We start from the raw sequence: 18,408 nt of genomic DNA, 5'->3' as shown, positions 1-18,408 counted from the left end.
GGGGGGCTGTATTTTTGTTGTTAAAATATTACATTTCAACCAAGTACTGTATGGTTTTGACACTTTTCTAGCTTGTTAAAAAAAAGACATACAGTAAAAAAAAAAAAAAATTAGGGGTGTTGGATGGAGCAATCAGATGGAGCAATCAGTTACTACCCTCTGGGAATAAGCAGGTCATCATTTCTGGAGGAAAAGTTTTATTGGTTCCCACATTGCCAGAAATTGTTCGAATTTTCAGAATCAGCTTTATTGGCCAAGTACGTGTGTACATACAGGCAATTTGACTACGGTAGACTTGTGCTCAAAGTACCAGAATTGACAAAAGTCCACAATTCTAGGCAAGATTATTCAGTTTCTCCAGAGGAAACACAGCTGATTTCTGCGATAACCACATGCCAACCGTGGGGAGCTGTGGAGCAGACCATCGCAGCCAGATGTACTTTTTTGCCGAGTTTAAAGAATTGTTAACAGAGATTTAACATCCTTATCAAAGAAATGAAATATGGTGCAACAAGTAGAATGAAGGAGTCACTGACAACCATTTGACCGTAACCTCCTGAAATACAGAATGAACCCTTTCCAAAAAGAGACACTGACTTGACCAGACCACATGAAAAAATATACCTTTGTGTGTTTTACCTTTTAAAACAAAGGTTTGAGCTTTTGGGGAACATTTCCTGGAGGCGGACAGGTGTATAATAAATCCCATGAAACAAATTAAAATTTTGTTGATGTATAGAAAAAGTGCATTTCAGAAAGTTCCTCTTGCAGATTTTAGTCTCATCAGCAGAGCTAAATGTTACCCCCGGGTCATGCTCCCACAACAGGGAATCATACACAGATGAGTCAGAGTGAAACAACAGAGTATAAAGCTTTGAAATTACACCCCTGGGAGACCTGGCTGAAACCAATACATCTTCTAACTCAGACAGTTTGAAACGAATCATATTCTTCCTTGAAAGAGATTCTGTAGAATAACGAATTTGGAGATACAATTTCAATCAATCACTTTTATTTAAAAAGCCCAATATCACAAATTACAATTTGCCTCAGAGGGCTTTACACCATACGACATCCCTCAGTCCTTAGGACCCTCACAGCGGATAAGGAAAAACTCCCCAAAAAAACCCTTTAACGGGGGGAAAAAACGGTAGAAACCTCAGGAAAAGCAACTGAGGAGGGATCCCTCTTCCAAGACGGACAGACGTGCAATAGATGTCGTACAGAACAACGCAGCATAATAAATTAACAGTAATCCGTATGACACATCATGAACGTGATAAAGTCTCTGTGGGGAATATTAAAATCTGTTCTAATTTGCTCGATTTTATATGACTTCAGAGATTCCTAGATCAGCAGGCCCACAAAATCGAGTTGGCCATTGGACGACCATCCCGTTAAACCAATACTCCTGATCTGCACCAAGGGCCGGTTACACCAACTGGTCTTTACTAAACCTGATCGTAACTCCTAAGACGGTCTTTGTTAAGACCAGTCTTAAGGAGTGGACTTACGCCGGTTGCACCTACAGGGCTTACGCCTGGTCTTAGCTACACTGGTTTTAGCTGTGTGCGTCCATGTGAATGCCCCCGGAATGCCCCATGCAGCCTGCCTAGAGGAGCACGGTGACATTAAATGACGCGCCGCTGAATCACCCCGTGTGCTTGACAGATGACAATTGACAGTTGACAGCCCCTCTCATCTGTGTTGATAGTTTATTTACAGTTTAAGATTTGAAGAAAACATGAAGGATCAACGAAAAACTTTACCAACACTGAAATTAGAAAATTAATCAAGCTGTAGCCTACAGCCAGCAGAGAGACGTATCACAATTAAGAAAAAACAGTCGGTATGGGCAGAGATAACGGGGCACATCAATACGTGTTCAGACTCTGGCTGCCTTCATACAGAGGCTGACATGAGGAAGAAGTGGAAAGATCTTCTTAGCAAGGCAAAAAATACATCTCTTCCAAAAAAAAATCATCCAACTGGCGGGGGTCCTCCCCGAAAACCTCGATTTACAGTGACATCACTGTTGACGTATTTGGGGAGGATTCCCCTGCCTGGTGGGAAGGCTGGTGGTAATGCTGCGTTGCAGCCCAACACAAACTGTAAATCTGGTGACAGCTCTTCAGGAAGTTCAAACAGATGTCTCCTACCGAAGTGAAACCTCTCAATCAGCTCCTCGTCATTATATAGGCTATGTCTAATTGCTTCTGTCCCTAATTACCCTCTCTTGTCTAAATGCCTGCTCGTATACAGACGGTGGATGAGACATGCCGTAATCAAGTTGCGCTCTCTGCGCTCTAGAGTGCATGAGAGCAGCTTGAGAATGACCTTACGCCTGCTCTTGACTCGGTGTAAGATTTACGGCCAGTGAGAAGAAGGCTTAAGCCCTGTTGGTGCAACCGGCGTAACTATTAGGTCGGACTTAGAACGCCAAGTTACGACCGACTTAGCTTAAGACCAGACTTAAGACCAGTTGGTGCAACCGGCCCCAGGACATCAGGGTTAAATGTTAGGGGAGACTCAACAGGAGTGACAGATGGGATATCTAAGTGTTTTCTCACATCCTTCCACACCAATAATGTGTTGTAAATGATTATGTTGTGATCAAGGGAATTTATTTGGTCAATATTATTGATAAAAGTAGGGATTTAAATCTTCTGGGATAACATGCTAGAGACTCAAGACTAAGCCATAAAGCTTCTTGCCTATACGTAAACCAGTCTGACATCATTTTGAGCTGAGCCGACCAATAGTATAATTGTAAGTTAGGTAGAGCTTAAATTTTCCCTCATGATTCTTTAAATAAGTGATTTGTGTTTGGCTGCACAACATGAGTTAGTGATGATGGAGCCACTGGTGGAGCTGGCAGAGTTTAAGAGATGAAGTCACTACATCTTTATTGAAGTAGCAGCACGTTGTCAATGATATTTATGAGAGCTGTTTTTCACTTTTTGTATTTTCCAGTCTTTAACCTGCATCCTGTTGGGATCAGCACAATAACACAATGACAAAGTGACTCTACTCAGTTTAGGGCAAAGCTCATTGATCAGGACATAGTAATGTTGAGCTACACATTTAACACCTGAACACATCTGATTGTATTATTAATGATTTTTATCAACATCATTTATTCTTCATTCAGTCTGTGGGGCTGCAGTTTGTCAGAGATCAGCTGTGTTTCACTGGCCTCCGCTCTGAAGTCCAACCCCTCCCATCTGAGAGAGCTGGACCTGAGTGACAACAAGCTGCAGGATTCAGATGTGAAGCTGCTGTGTGATCTGAAGGAGAGTCCACACTGTAAACTGGAGACTCTGAGGTCAGTAGAGGGTTGGAATGGGTCCATGCAGGTTTCAGCAGTATTGTATTAAACACAGTTAGTATCAGAGCAAAGATCCAGTACTTCCTGTAAACCTCAGACCTTCTCAGTGCCTAAAAGAAGGGAATGGTGACAGTCTTCAGGAGAGGACAGAGAGACAGACAGAGAGAACAGTCAGCCAATCAGATCAGAGAGAAGCTTGTTGAGATCATGTGTTTAAGTTGATGTGAAGACGACTGTTGTTGTGTTCATGTCTACAGGAAGTGAAGCTGGATTACAGCTGACAGCATCACAACATGTATAGAGACAGCTGTCCTCCTTCATCAAACTGTCACACCATCAAATCTGACCTTGATAACAAGGGACCTGTTATGCTTTCCTGTTGCTGTGTGTGTGTGTGTGTGTGTGTGTGTGTGTGTGTGTGTGAGATATAGCCTATAGTGTTACAATGAAGGATGTTGGTATTTGTTCTTCATTCAGTCATTTGTTCTAACAGACTCAGTAAATCCATCATTAAAGTGAATCCCTCTGTTTGTGCAGCCATGATGCGTTCAGGACTCTCAGCAGTTTATTTACACTGTGTACTTGAGTGAAATCTGCAGAGTAAACAGACTTGATGCCCAAAGTCTCTACAGGTCTGTGAGCTTCCAGCTCAGTGTGTTCACTCCAACATGTTAACATGAGAGCTGGAAGGAAGCCGACTACGCTACACAGCTGCTCCACTCTGCTCTGAACAGGAAGTACCTACTGGTCTTTATACTGGATGTGCTGCATCAGCTGGTTTATAACTTCTCTTGTCTTCTTCTCTCATCAGATGGGAGTAATCTGCAGTTTGATAAACAGGACGGTGGATGTGTTGAGAGGATCAGCTGTGTCCTGATGATCCAGAGGGAGACTCTGACTGGACCATGTTACTGGGAGGTAGAGTGGAGAGGAGAGCTTCATCCAGCAGTGACTGACAGGAATCACAGGTGGAGATGACTCTCAGTGCTGCAGCCTGAACTGCTCTGAGATCAGCTCCACTGTCAGACACAATGTGAAGTCCACCATCATCCCTGTGTGTTCCTCTGGATCTGACAGTATCATCATCAGTGTATCAATGACTGCTCTGTCCTCCTCCACTGAAACTCCTCCACTCCTCCTGCTCTGCACTCAACCACCTCCTCCACCCTCCACCTGGACCTCACCTGAATCTGACTGCAGATTTTTACTCTTAATGACAACATGGGGTCGGACTGGGAACAAAATTCGGCCCCGGCATTTTTCATCTGGACGTTCCACCTTTTGCAGTTTTCTCCTTTAACAATTTCATTTATATTTTAGACTCAGCTCTGCTCTTTCTGTCTTTATTTCATTTGTTTCTTTCTGCTTCACTTCTGACACCACATGGACAGAACCACTTAAACGGGGTGGGGAGAGATGACAACAGTCCGTACCACTGCACCTGCCTTTCAGAATAGGTAGTGTGCTTTGGAGCCGTGTAACCTCTGATCAGATGAGCTGTTCCAACATCAAGTCAGCCAAAACCAGCAGGTCCATTTTTTTCCCTACAGTGTTTTTCCCCACTTTGCTGGTGGTCCAGTTCATTTGGCGTTTGCCAGAATTGCCAGATTACCAGTCCGAGCCTGTCTCCACCCTGTTAGTCTGGCTCTCTGGATGTGGACTGTGGCTATCAGCCTGCCATGGGGCCGCTGATTACAGCCGTCATTCTCCCTTCCCTTAACTATCTGCGTGTTAGTGTTTCCAGATCCCCTTCACTACAGGAAAGAACAACCTGCGAGCTAACAACTTACACACTGAAGATGGCGAGTTGTGTCAAAGATTTGGATCATGCAATAAGGCGTGTCTGCTTTGTTGTTTCAGGGAATTGTTTTAAAAATCTACAACAAATCAAACAACTTGTGAACGCTCCTCAGAAAAGCCCCGACTCCGTCTTGCAGGACTATGATGCCTGATGTCGATCTGTTTTCGGACTCGGCCAGTCAGAGTTGATATGTCACATCTTGTAACTCTGGCAGCAGCATGCTCCAGTCACCGTGACTTAACTAATGTACCGACCGGTTCCACTTCACAGGAGCTTCTGTGTTACTGTTGTCATGACGATCTGCTGGAGCCACATACAGCAAATCATCTGTGGTTTTAACCGCTGAGCTCCTCCAGAGCTGAATATCGTCAGGCTTCACCTCCACAGCTCTTATTCTTATTGTTGTCTTTATTCTGTGGATGTATATATTGTAGCAACCGTTATAGCACAATACATATTTTATATTTCTGAATGTAACAGTAGTTTATACAGTGTAATGTAGCACAGTGCACATATTTGTATATTTTTACACACTCACAGACTCAGCACACTGAAGATATTTTATTCTTACTATCTTAAGTACTAGTGTTAAACATTGTTATTTCTATTTTATTGAATTGTATTACTTTACATTCACATACTTCTATTTCATACTCCTATTTTACTGATAATTCTTTAGTCTTTACATCAGAGCGGCTGTAACGAATCACAGTTTCTCCTCTGGGATCAATAAAGTATTTCTGATTCTGAAAGTTGAATCACACAGTGACATACGACCGTTAATAAGGATCGGAGGCCCCACGTTATGATATTATCAAGATATAATATTATTGCCATTTTAAATGTTTTACAATAAGCTGAGTATTATGATAACATATACTTGTATTTATTTTCAACTGCAAATTATGTCCCCAAAGAAAAACTGTCAATCAGAAACATAATGGATGATTGCAGACCTTTCTCTGGTGCTGACACAGCGCTGTGGAGATAGATCTGGCTCTGTGAGACTGCCACACTGTGGAAAGATGGAGAACTGATGTTCATTTTCTTGTTCTCCTGTATCTCAGAGGTTGATGTCAGAATGCACAAGTCTGCATGTACGTTGAATCATTCTCATCAGAGTCAGATTATATTTCTGTAAACGTCTTCTTTATTCTTCTGTGTGTTCAGGTTATTTCATATGAATCATTATATTCTGTAACTGACTGCAGCAGACACCAGTGAGTTGACACAATAAATTAATGGAGACAAAATGTTTTTAAGCCACCTGAAGAAATCAAAATTAGTTTACACTATGTTTAGAATATTTTCACTACATTTACATTTTTGGTTTCATGATGGTGAACCCACATTTTGACATCAGAACACTCTTACATATTTCCAGTGGTGAAAGTGTTCAGATCTTTATTTTAAAAATACTCCATTACTGGTTCTTTATTCAAAGTGTTACTGCTTGGTAAAAGTACAAAAGTATCACCATCAAAATACACTTAAAGTACCAAAAGTTAAAGTGCTAATTATGCAGAATGGTCCATTTATATTATGGATTATAATTATTGATGCATTCATGTGTTCATCACTTTAATGTTGCAGCTGGTAAAGATGGAGCTCATTTTAATGACTTTATAAACTGCTGCGTAGTTTAATCTATAATAACATCATGTATTAGTTGATGGTATTTTGTATTAATAATCTACAAAGTAACTGAAGTTATCAAATAAATATAGTGGAGTAAAAAGTCCAGTATTTCCCTCTGAGATGTAGTGGAATAAAAAGTGGCCTATAAAGTATCAGAAAATGGAAATACTCAAGTAAAGTAGGTGACAAGTAGTGATGAGCAAATGAAGCCTCATGAAGCTTTGTCTTTATCTTCTGAGCCCACTAGATGGCGCTCTCTGTTCAACAAAGGGTTACAGGCACACTGGACTGTCTGTCCTTGAGCTGTTTTCTTTAAAGCAAGAGCGCCATCTAGTGGGCTCAGAAAATAAATCATTCCATTTCAGAAACTCCTAACTTCTCTATCTGGACAAAAGTATGTGGACATGCTCACACAGCAGTGGTGGGATGTAACTAAGTACTGTACTTGAGCAGCATTTTGAGCTCCTTGTACTTTCCATTGACTTTATACTTTTATTCCACGTACCGTTCACCATCTGTACATCTCAGGTTTTTGATGAGCTTTACTTTAATATTTAAATCTAACACATGCTCTAACAGAGTTGATCAGTATTTAATAAAGCAGATATTTCCATGAGCACTCAGTGAGTTTAATAAGTTCATGTCAGATCCTTGTTGTCTTGTTGTGTTCTGTTTCTGAGACTTTTCTGAGCAGCACTCTGGACTCTGCGTGTCCACCATTCAGCTGGATTATCATATTCATATTTCAGATGAGAACAGAGGTGAGAAACATAAAGCGTGTTCATAAAGTCATGTATTTCCCTCTGTGTGATGTGACTCTGAGCTGCAGACCAAGAGTCACAATGTCTTCCTTCCACCTCACAGCTGATTTCTATAAAGATGGCGTCTTCATCAGGAGCAGCTCCACAGGAAACATGACCATCCACAGTGTTTCTCCATCTGATGAAGGACTCTACAAATGTAACTGTGTCTCTGGAGCTGGAGGATCAGCAGACAGCTGGCTGACTGTCAGAGGTGAGGGGGGTTTCACTCAAGTTACATTTGTCTTCAGCTCTTCATGCATAAAACCAGCAGTGCAATGTGACGAAAAAACGAGGAAGAAATCCTGACGTTTCAAATTTAAAGTTCAGAGGAGAAAAAACCTGCCTATAATAACTGAACCTTGTTTGTTGTATTGATTCTGTCTGTTTGTGTTTCTGGAGCTTTGCTGTGAAAGAACATGGAGCCAAACTGCCCTGAATAAATACTAAAGATAAATGAATCGTATGGAGCCGATGAGAGAAAAAGAAAAAGCATTTCTGTGCCACACAGTTTATATTAAAGGGACAGTTTGGATCTTTTGAAGTGAGGCTGTATGAGACACGTACCCACAGTCAGTGTATTACCTGCAGTAGATGGCGGTCAACACACCCCCAGTTTGGAGAAGCAGGCAGGAGTACCGACATGGAAGCTCAGCAATGTCCTGCTGTGGACGGGGGCAGCGGCAAAATATATTTTAGCCACCTAGAAATAAAAACAATATCTGTCTAACCTTTAACCAAAAATGTGAATAGTTGCATTGCAGGATGATTTAAAATGTGCTCCTATAATTTCCAGTCAGAGGCGACAGTGCTCTGACTGGAAAAGAAGTTAGTCTGGAGCATCCTGGTTTGAACCCAGGGTGGGGTGGCCCTTCTGTGTGGAGTTTGCATGTTCTCCCTGTGTCAGCGTGGGTTTCCTCCAGGTGCTCCAGCTTCCTCCCACAGTCCAGAGACATGCAGGTTAACTGGTGACTCTAAAGTGTCCGTATCAACTGTCGGAAAATTGATGGTTGTTCCAAACAGACGTTTTCTGAGCATTCCACAACGTTCCCGATGTTTTGTCGCCCCCATCCCAACTGTGCTATGTGAAGAACAGTAGAGTCAAGAGCAAAGGCCACCACTTTCAGGAGCCATGGAGAGTTTGCTCTGAGGAGGCTGCATTAAATGTGGTTGTACATGCACAATGACAATAAAGATATTATATCTTATTCTACTCTAAGTTAAATACTTTTTATGTTAATGCACCAAAATAATAATAATCCTAATATAATAGCAGAGTCTCAAGTCTCTGTGTTACTCTCAATAAATGAGTCAAAGGGGGGGAGGTGCCAACAGAGAGGAACAACGAAAGTGAAAGTCTAAAGTCAGTGGTGTGTTCAGACTCCATTTTAAACTACACAGAGCAGTGAGAGGAAGACAGGTGGTGTGAGACACGGTGAGTGTTGATTAGGGCTGTGCGATGGCCTCAAAATGTCATATTGTGGATTGTCATTGCTCTACATTGCCAATACATGATTAAATCGCCGGGGGGGCTTACGTCGATCACTACCAGTCAGCGTGGCAGCCAACACTGACACCGCTGTGGCTTTGGTGGCAAAGAAAAACGCCACATCTCCAATTTGGGAGTTTCTTGGGTTTATAGCAGATGGGTTAGCGTGACGTTATTTTAATATTTTGCATCACATGCAAAAGTGAGCGTGTCCGGCTTGTCAGCGCAGCTGTGTCGGTACAGCTGCGCTGACAAGCCGGACACGTGTTGCTCCTCCTCACTTCAAGTCGCTGTCATTAACTTTTAACCTGCAAAGGCGGCAGTGCCGCAACATTGTAGGAATTTATGAAAGCCCTTGTGAACATTTCAATAGTTACACATTAAAACAACATTTATTTGCAATAGCCTATTTATTTGGGTACAGATTGCCAATTTGCAACCATGTGGACAGATAAGTAAACTGCGCAGTTTTGCAAAACTGTACCCATGGTACACAGTTTATTTATTTTTCTCCCCCCTGAGCTTCAGAGGGGTATTCCAGGTAGGAGGTTCAACAAACTCTGAGTCTATCCCTGAACTCTGAGTTGACTTACTCTGAGATGGGAAACTCTGAGTATCCGGTTCCAGAACAGCTGATTTGAGTTAAGCCGACAATAAAAAGCCATCATCAATGGAGCTCCGACTCCACGATTCACCATGGCAACAGGTTAATAAAAGACTGCGCCTCCATTTTAATCCAGTGGATGTAGAGATATTAATGCATGTGTAGCAGACGGTGCACGTTTATCTTTAAAAGAAGAGCCTGAGTCAGAGCGAAGTGTAAATAAGTTAACCATAAAGTTAATAAAAAAGTTTATTCATCATTTATCAGACTTACATTTCCTTAATGAAGATAAAGTGGTGGAATCTGACTGTGTATCAGGCTGTAGATACATTACATTATATTAATTATATATAATAATATATTTGTTCAGATTTAATCTGATGAGGAAAAACACAGGAGGCAGAAGATTTAAAACATATAGGCGAGGCTATAGATCAAAGACATGACTGTAAACTCACAGTCTGACCCAGTAATAATATGTTTGGTGATTTGCACTTGAAAAGACATTGAGGTTAAAATACAGTAGATTTTAAAATGTTGCACATCTATTTGTATCTTGACTCAACAGCATTCAGTGACTTTATTTCAGCTACAAATGTAGTAAATTTAAAGACAGTGAAACGCTGCACCATTGCTCACTCAGAAATATGAACATATAATCCCCAATATTAGGCTATAGGAATTATGTTCCATCAGTGTGACCAGTGACATCAGTGACAGAGATCATTAGTCATTGATACTACGTGTCTAAAGCTTCATACCGACTTTTAAAATTTAAATAATTAGACCTACACATTATGTGCAATAAACATTTGGGAGCTGCTCTAACAGACTGACAGTCTGATCCTTGTGCACAGGGTTATACAAAATAATGAATATAAAAAGGACAGAGGTTTGATTCTGAGCTGAGGGTGAATTCTCGCTGTGTAATATTTGAATGTAAAGACAAAAACTGATGTCCAAAGAAATGATTGATGTGCATAAATTCAGTAACTTAAGACAGTCCTGAGTAACAAACTAATATCCAGCAGGATTTAGACTGTGACAGACGGTAAATCTCCGCTAATGAATGCACTTCCATACAAGCTTTGACACGGACTGAATGAATGAGGAAAGGAGCAGGTTAGATTCACAGAGTCTGTTGCCATGGTGACTGACTCAGAGTTTGATTTAGGCCTACCTCTCTTTCTGGAACTGAAAACCCAGAGTTTCCCTCATCTCAGGGTTAACCTACTCTGAGTTTTCACTAAACCCACTTTCTGGAATACCCCTCAGGACAATGACTACAAGAAGGAGTTAAACCACCTTTTAACATTATTTAACATTAGAAAACAGATGGGATATCAAATATAGACTGATGTACCAAGTACATTATATACACAGTAAACCTCTGATAATTAAAATTTGCACACACAAATAAATATCATCCTGAATTCACAAATTCTTTATTTATTATTGCTTTTTATGTACTCATCTAACTTTTTCTTTTAGTTACAGGACTGATGTTTTCCTTACCAGAAAAAAAAATACATTACCCTGCTCTGCCTCTGATTGGCTAGTACTCGTTGCATCAGAGTCAGAGCCAATTAGAAGCAGGATGTGGGTGGGAAAATACTCTGCTGTCTCCTGTGTGTATGGGGAAAGGGGAGGGACAGAGGGAACAGGCAAGACAAACTATCCTACGTTTAAATAACATATCGAAAATATCTGCTTGACAACTTATTATGGAGCTGGGAACAAGCCCAAATAAGCAACTACGCTTTAGAGATAAGCCCAAAAAAACCGTGACCCACAACTACCAATATGTGTAAGCGACTTTACATAAAAACAAGCCCAAAGTCGCTTATAATAAGCGGACTTGGCAACACTGGCGCAGGACTGTCTGACAGTTTCCTGACAGTTTCCAGCAGCCTTCAGTCTGTACAGCAAGTCACAGAAACACTCCTATCCTGTCAGATATGATGGTGATTTATTCAAATATAATCTGACTCATATATCAGTTTGTTCTCAGTCTCCAGTTGTTTTAATTCTGATAGATTGATTTATTAAAATGCTTTACAGGCGATCTGTAGTTTATGTTCATGGTTCAACCTCCATTTCTATGAATTCTCCTGTAAATCAGCATCATATCAGTTTGACCTGTCCCCTCAACTACACAGGCTGAATAAACTGTGTCTGACTATGAGCTTCATGTTTGATACAAGACAACAGCTTTCATTAAAGATCAGTCAGATATAGTCAGGGCTTCACATCTGTACACATGTTAGTTTAAGAATCACCACATCCCACTGACCACACGTCTCTGTGTTGTTAAATACTTGACATGTAACTAAACTGTGCCTTTCACGTTTGGGTTGGACTCTAAAAAACCTGATTGTTAGCAGACGCCTGTATCTGTTCAGAGACCAAATTATTTTCATCACTATTATTTTTATTTTGTGGTTATTTAGTGTCAGTACAAAAGTGTCCCAACTGACCCGCTCTACTGTATGTCATAGAAATACCCAGCCAATATGTAATCATGTCCTATAAATAAGAAGTTACTGACTTCATCGCACTGTGTATGTGTGTTACAGTTCTCTCAGATTTGGGAAGATGGATGATTTGGAGGCAGACGGGGACAGATCAGAGTCTCCAGTGTCCAGCTGTCAGCTGTCTCTGAAGAGTGACCACAGTAAAGGTCTTCCTCCCGGCTTCAGTAATGAACCTGGACCCTCAGACACAAAGTAAGAGACTGCACACACACAATCTGTCACTGCACGCTGCACCAAACTGCCGATCCATCTCACACTCAGTAACTCGCTCGTATGGGTTGGAGGACTTGTTGTAATGTTTCCTCTGGTCTTTACAAGGATTAATAATATGTGTCAAACATTTGTTGTTTCCACAGACAGAGACCAGAGTCTCCAGTATCCAGCTGTCTGTCTATGAAGAGTGACTGGTCCATGAGTGAACCTCCATACTTCAGTAATGAACCTGGACCCTCAGACACAAAGTAAGAGCCTGTTGAAAAACATGAGGGAGCTTTTTGCCTTTTGAAAGTCGTCTCACAGTGGAGCACAACATTACTCAGGAGGTTTTCATGAAGCTCCACCATGAGATATTTGAAGTGCCTGTGACTGAGTGTGTGAATAAAGCAACTAATTTTCAGCACAGTTTGCAGGACGAGATCTAAATAATGTGTTCATCTCCACAGAGGGAAGAAGAGGAGTCATGTTTCTGTGGAGGAGCAGCCGTCCTGCTGTAGTTTGTGTCAGGACGTCCTGAAGGATCCAGTCTCTACCAGCTGTGGACACTGGTTCTGCAGACAGTGCATCAGCTCATACTGGGACCAGTCTGCTTCATCAGGAGACTCCTCCTGTCCTCAGTGTGGAGACAGATCCAGAACAAGAGCTGGACTGCAGACAGCCAGTCAGACCAGCACTGTACAAAGTAAGACTGTACATAGTGATGGTGTGATGAAGCCCCGTGAACGTATCGAATCTTTCTGGCCATTGCTTCGCCAAAAGGCCAATCACATGAAGCCCCGTTTAACAGCTCATTTGGGAGTACTGACATCTGCTGGTTTGATTTGATGTACAGCAGTCCTACTGTGATATTACATGTGGGCAACATCTCAGTGGATCTGTACACAAAATGATACAAGTATTATGTCAGAATCCCCATAGGAGGTATTGTAAAGTAAGACGAAATTATATATATACACACGTCTGTGTGTGTGTATATGTATATATATATATATATATATATATATATATATATGTGTGTGTGTGTGTGTGTGTGTGTATGTATATATACACACACACACATATATTTGTTATGTTGTTTTGTTTTTTCAGCAGATGTATGTTAGATTTTACCTTTTTGGGAGATATCAAGTCAAAATGCTTCCAAATTGCAGATGTCCTTCGCTTTTTGGGTGGCTCCATTTTTGTAGATATATTCTCTATATTGTCAGTCTCTTCAGTCTCTCACTCAATCCTCTGCACCTCCGAACGCTTCCTGTATTTCCCGCACCTTTTTAAACAACTCGAATGCTCGAATCACACAACGAGGCAGTCACGTGACCGAAGACAAACGGGGCCTCGTTTGTCTTCGGCCACGTGATATTCTGAAAAACGATACAGGCTTCGACACAGGCTTCATTTGGACACGCCCCCTTTGCTCGACACAGGCCTCGGTACTTCTGCATCAGACGTAACATCACTAACTGTACATCTGTCTGCTGATGTCATCATGTCTGAAAACAGGATTCTTCTTGGTTTATTTGTGTTGTAAAGTGTAGACATGAAAGATTTTATAAAACTAATGTATTCTTCAAAAAAATGGAAAAATCTCTGCACACCCGAACAACGGCAGGTGCGTAGGAGGAAGGCGCCCAGACCGAAATATATAGATTAAAGAAGGCTCCCGCACACTGTCTCACTCACTGCTGAATGGTTTATTGAGAGTCACACAACGTTTCGGTCTGGACGAACTTCATCAGGTATGATAAACAGACAGCATCACACCACTTGCATATAGATACATAGGCTGTCTCATGTCAAGTATTTTTTCTATATTGGATGTTTTTTGTTTGTTAAAAAAAGATCGGAGCACTATTTTATTTTTTTCTGCCTGACCCAGTTGGTGCATTCTGGAGCTGGCAAAAACATTGTGAAACATTCTCCCTTGTCTGACATGATTTTCCTATTTATACTTGGTCCTTATCACTATTTAAATATTCAAATATTTTTCTACTTCTTTGTACACTTTAAATAAACCTCATGATCTTATATATTTATAGAAATTGTGTATTGCCTCACTGAACTGGCATTAGATGCCCTTACTTAGAATATTTATACATCCTTCCCCTCGATCCCTTTAGATATATGTTTTACTCTTGATTGTTTTATCATTTGTAGAGTTAAAAGGGCTTTTATGGATGTTCAGATTTATCATGATGTATACTTTTTTCTATATTTTTTTTTCTAGTTTATTATTATATCATTTCCTGACAGGTGATGCTGATGCTCATCAGTCCAATTAATTCCTCCAGTGCTCTGATTGGTTGACATGAGACAGCCTATGTATATATATGCAAGTGGTGTGATGCTGTCTGTTTATTATACCTGATGAAGGTCGTCCAGACCAAAGTGCAATAAAATAACACAATATAAAACCAGTAAAACATTTTAAGGACAGCACATAAGTAATGCGGGATCAAAGGCCTAAGTGTTGCCTTGGGAGAAGAGGTTTTATTTTTGCTAGCTGCCTCAGTTGAAAGAAACTCGACTTCACAACTGCCCTAATCTGACTGTCGATATTAAAGGGAAATTTCAGTTTATTTCAACCCGTTTCCTATCGTCCTAAATTTATTTCAAGTCACTAGTGACATAGAAATAATAGTTAGCATGTTAGCCGTTAGCCTAGATACAGCCGGGGCGCATAGTAGCTTTTTTCCACAAAGACCGCCTCATATCGTTAGGATAAATGTCAGAGAACATATAGAAAACGACATGTGAACGTGTTGTCTTACCTTACCGGTGTGCTGCCATGTTTGTTGTTTACCATTTGGCTAAGGCCGCAACCGGTCCCGTTCCTTGCAACAGAGGTATTCCTCTTCTGTGGGCACTGGGGCACAGCATTCACAGGTAACGTTACACCACCAATCTCCAGAGTTAAAGCCTTCCAGCAACAACACGTTTACATGTCGTTTTCTATATGTTCTCTGACATTTATCCTAATGATATGAGGCGGTCTTTGTGGAGAAAAAGCTTGTTTAGTGGACTAACTTTGCACTTGAAAGGATGCCCGTTCAATTAAGTTTTAACAGGTCTGACACTGTGGCTGTATCTAGGCTAACGGCTAACATGCTAACTATTATTTCTATGTCACTAGGAGACGGGTTGAAATAAACCGAAATTTCCCTTTAAGCCCAAGATCCATTATTACCCCAAGCTTTGTGATGGTGGTTTAGTATATTGAGCCAATGAACCCAAATCAACGGGTGGGGTCCTAACAGTACCATTAAAGACCATCACCTCTGTTTTGTTTTCATTAAAGTTTAAAAAGTTTAGTGCCATCCAGGCCTTTAAGTCATTAAGACACTTAAAAAGTGGTCCCAAGGAAGGTGCATTTTTCTTTTTAAGGGGCAAGTAAATCTGGCAGTCATCTGCATAGCAGTGGAAAGATATACCGCGTTTGCATAAAATGGACCCCAGTGGGAGCAAATATAGAGAGAACAGAAGAGGGCCTAAGACCGAACCTTGTGGTACCCCACATGGGAGGGATGCACAAGAGGACGTGAAGTCACCAATGTTGACACTGAAGGTTCGGTCTGCTAAGTAGGATCGAAACCACTCCAGTGCTGAACCCCTAATACCCACCCAGTGTTCTAGACGAGATATTAAAATTTTGTGGTCCACTGTATCAAATGCAGCCGTTAAATCTAAAAGCACAAGAATGACATTGTCACCAGAGTCAGTAGCTAAAAATATGTCGTTAAAATCATTCATTCAGCAGTGAGTGAGACAGTGTGCGGGAGCCTTCTTTAATTTATATAAAACTAATGCATAAAAACTTCATTTTTTCATGTTACTTGTTTTAATGTCGATCAACAATATAATCTTAAGATGTTAGATTAATTTCTTTAGTCTCTCGTGTTTCCTTCTCTTTCAGCAGACAGTGGTCTGCAGGAGGTTTTAGATGAACATAAGATCAGTGTGAGGAGGAGATGTGAACGTGTGACTGAAGGAAGTGATGAAACAGGAAGTGAAACCCTCCTCAACAGGATCTACACTGAGCTCTACATCACAGAGGGACAGAGTGAAGAGGTTAATACCCAACATGAGGTGAAGCAGCTTGAGAGAGCTTCTAAGATGAAGACCCTCCATGAAACTCCAATCAAGTGTCAGCACATCTTTAAAGCCTTACCTGAGCAACAGAAACACATCAGAGTGGTTCTGACCAACGGCGTTGCTGGCGTTGGAAAAACCTTCACAGTGCAGAAGTTCACTCTGGACTGGGCCGAGGGTTTGGAAAACCAAGATGTCAGTGTGGTGATTCTGCTTTCGTTCAGGGAGCTGAACTTGATCAGAGATGAGAAGTTCAGTCTTCTCACTCTGCTCCGTGTTTTCCATCCAACATTACAGAAGGTCACAGCAGAGGAGCTCGCTGTCTGTAAAGTTCTGTTCATCTTTGACGGCCTGGATGAAAGCAGACTGGCTCTGGATTTCCACAACAATGAGGTTGTGACTGATGTCACACAGAAGTCATCAGTCAACGTGCTGTTGACAAACCTCATCGAGGGGAAGCTGCTTCCTCGGCTCTGGTCTGGATAACTTCCCGACCTGCAGCAGCCAATCAGATCCCTCCTGCATGTGTTGACAGGGTAACAGAAGTACGAGGCTTCACTGACACCCAGAAGGAGGAGTACTTCAGGAGGAGTCAGTGATGAAGAGCGGTCCAGCAGAATCATCTCACACATGAAGACATCCAGGAGCCTCCACATCATGTGTCTAATCCCAGTCTTCTGCTGGATCACTGCTACAGTTCTGGATCACATGTTGACTACAGAGCAGAGAGGAGAGCTGCCCAAGACCCTGACTGACCTGTACTCACACTTCCTGCTGGTTCAGACAAAGAGGAAGAAGCACAAGTATGATGAGGGACATGAGACCAGTCCACAGGAGCTGACGGAGGCTGACAGGGACGTTCTTCTGAAGCTGGGGAGGCTGGCGTTTGAACATCTGGAGAAAGGAAACATCATGTTCTACCAAGGAGACCTGGAGTGCTGTGGTCTTGATGTCACAGAGGCCTCGGTGTACTCAGGAGTTTGTACAGAGATCTTCAAAAGAGAGTCTGTGATCTTCCAGAAAACAGTCTACTGCTTCGTTCATCTGAGCGTTCAGGAGTTTCTGGCTGCAGTCTACCTGTTCCACTGTTTCACCAACAGGAACACAAAGGTACTGGAGGACTTCCTGGGGACAGACCAGGATAATTACAGATCCCTGGATGTCTTCTTACAGAGAGCCATGGAGAAATCCCTCCAAAGTAAAAATGGTCACCTGGATCTGTTTGTCCGCTTCCTTCATGGCCTCTCTCTGGAGTCCAACCAGAGACTGTTAGGAGGCCTTTTGGGTTGGACAGACAACAGTCCAGAAACCATCCAGAGAGCCATCAACAACCTGAAGGAGATGAACATTGAAGATATCTCTCCTGACAGAAGCATCAACATCTTCCACTGTCTGCTGGAGATGAACGACCTCTCAGTACATCAGGAGATCCAAGAGTTCCTGAAGTCAGAGAACAGATCAGAGAAGAAACTCTCAGTGTTCCACTGCTCAGCTCTGGCCTACATGCTGCAGATGTCAGAGGAGGTTCTGGATGAGTTGGATCTGAAGAAATACAACACAACAGTCGAGGGCGATGGAGACTGATTCCAGCTGTGAGGAACTGCAGAAAGGCTCAGTAAGTCCAGATGTGATTAACGTCATAAATCATTTAGTAGTTTAAAGCTATAGTGAGTAACTTCTGTCGCCTCCCAGCGGATAAAGTGTTATTACAACAAATAAGCTGGCACTTCCATGTAACGGACTAACACTCTGTACACAAAGTAACACTCGCCACACACCGTGTACACAACGCTACACAACGTAACACCAGGCTGTTAACATTACATTACGTTCAGAGCACCATTTCCAAGAAAATAATAAAGTACTAGGTCCAGTACATGTAACAGCAACACATACTACTCATGATATAATT

General features: G+C 41.7%; 1 pseudogene; it reads left to right on the top strand.

Moving 5' to 3' along the window:
* Positions 1-18,408, top strand: part of LOC125884447 (NACHT, LRR and PYD domains-containing protein 12-like) — a 127,362-nt pseudogene that overhangs the window by 36,047 nt on the left and 72,907 nt on the right.

The sequence above is a fragment of the Epinephelus fuscoguttatus genome, linkage group LG23 (genome assembly GCF_011397635.1).
Source record: "Epinephelus fuscoguttatus linkage group LG23, E.fuscoguttatus.final_Chr_v1".
Lineage (NCBI taxonomy): Eukaryota > Metazoa > Chordata > Actinopteri > Perciformes > Serranidae > Epinephelus > Epinephelus fuscoguttatus.
Note: the sequence above shows the minus strand (reverse complement) of the source record. Positions and strands in the feature narration are given on the sequence as shown.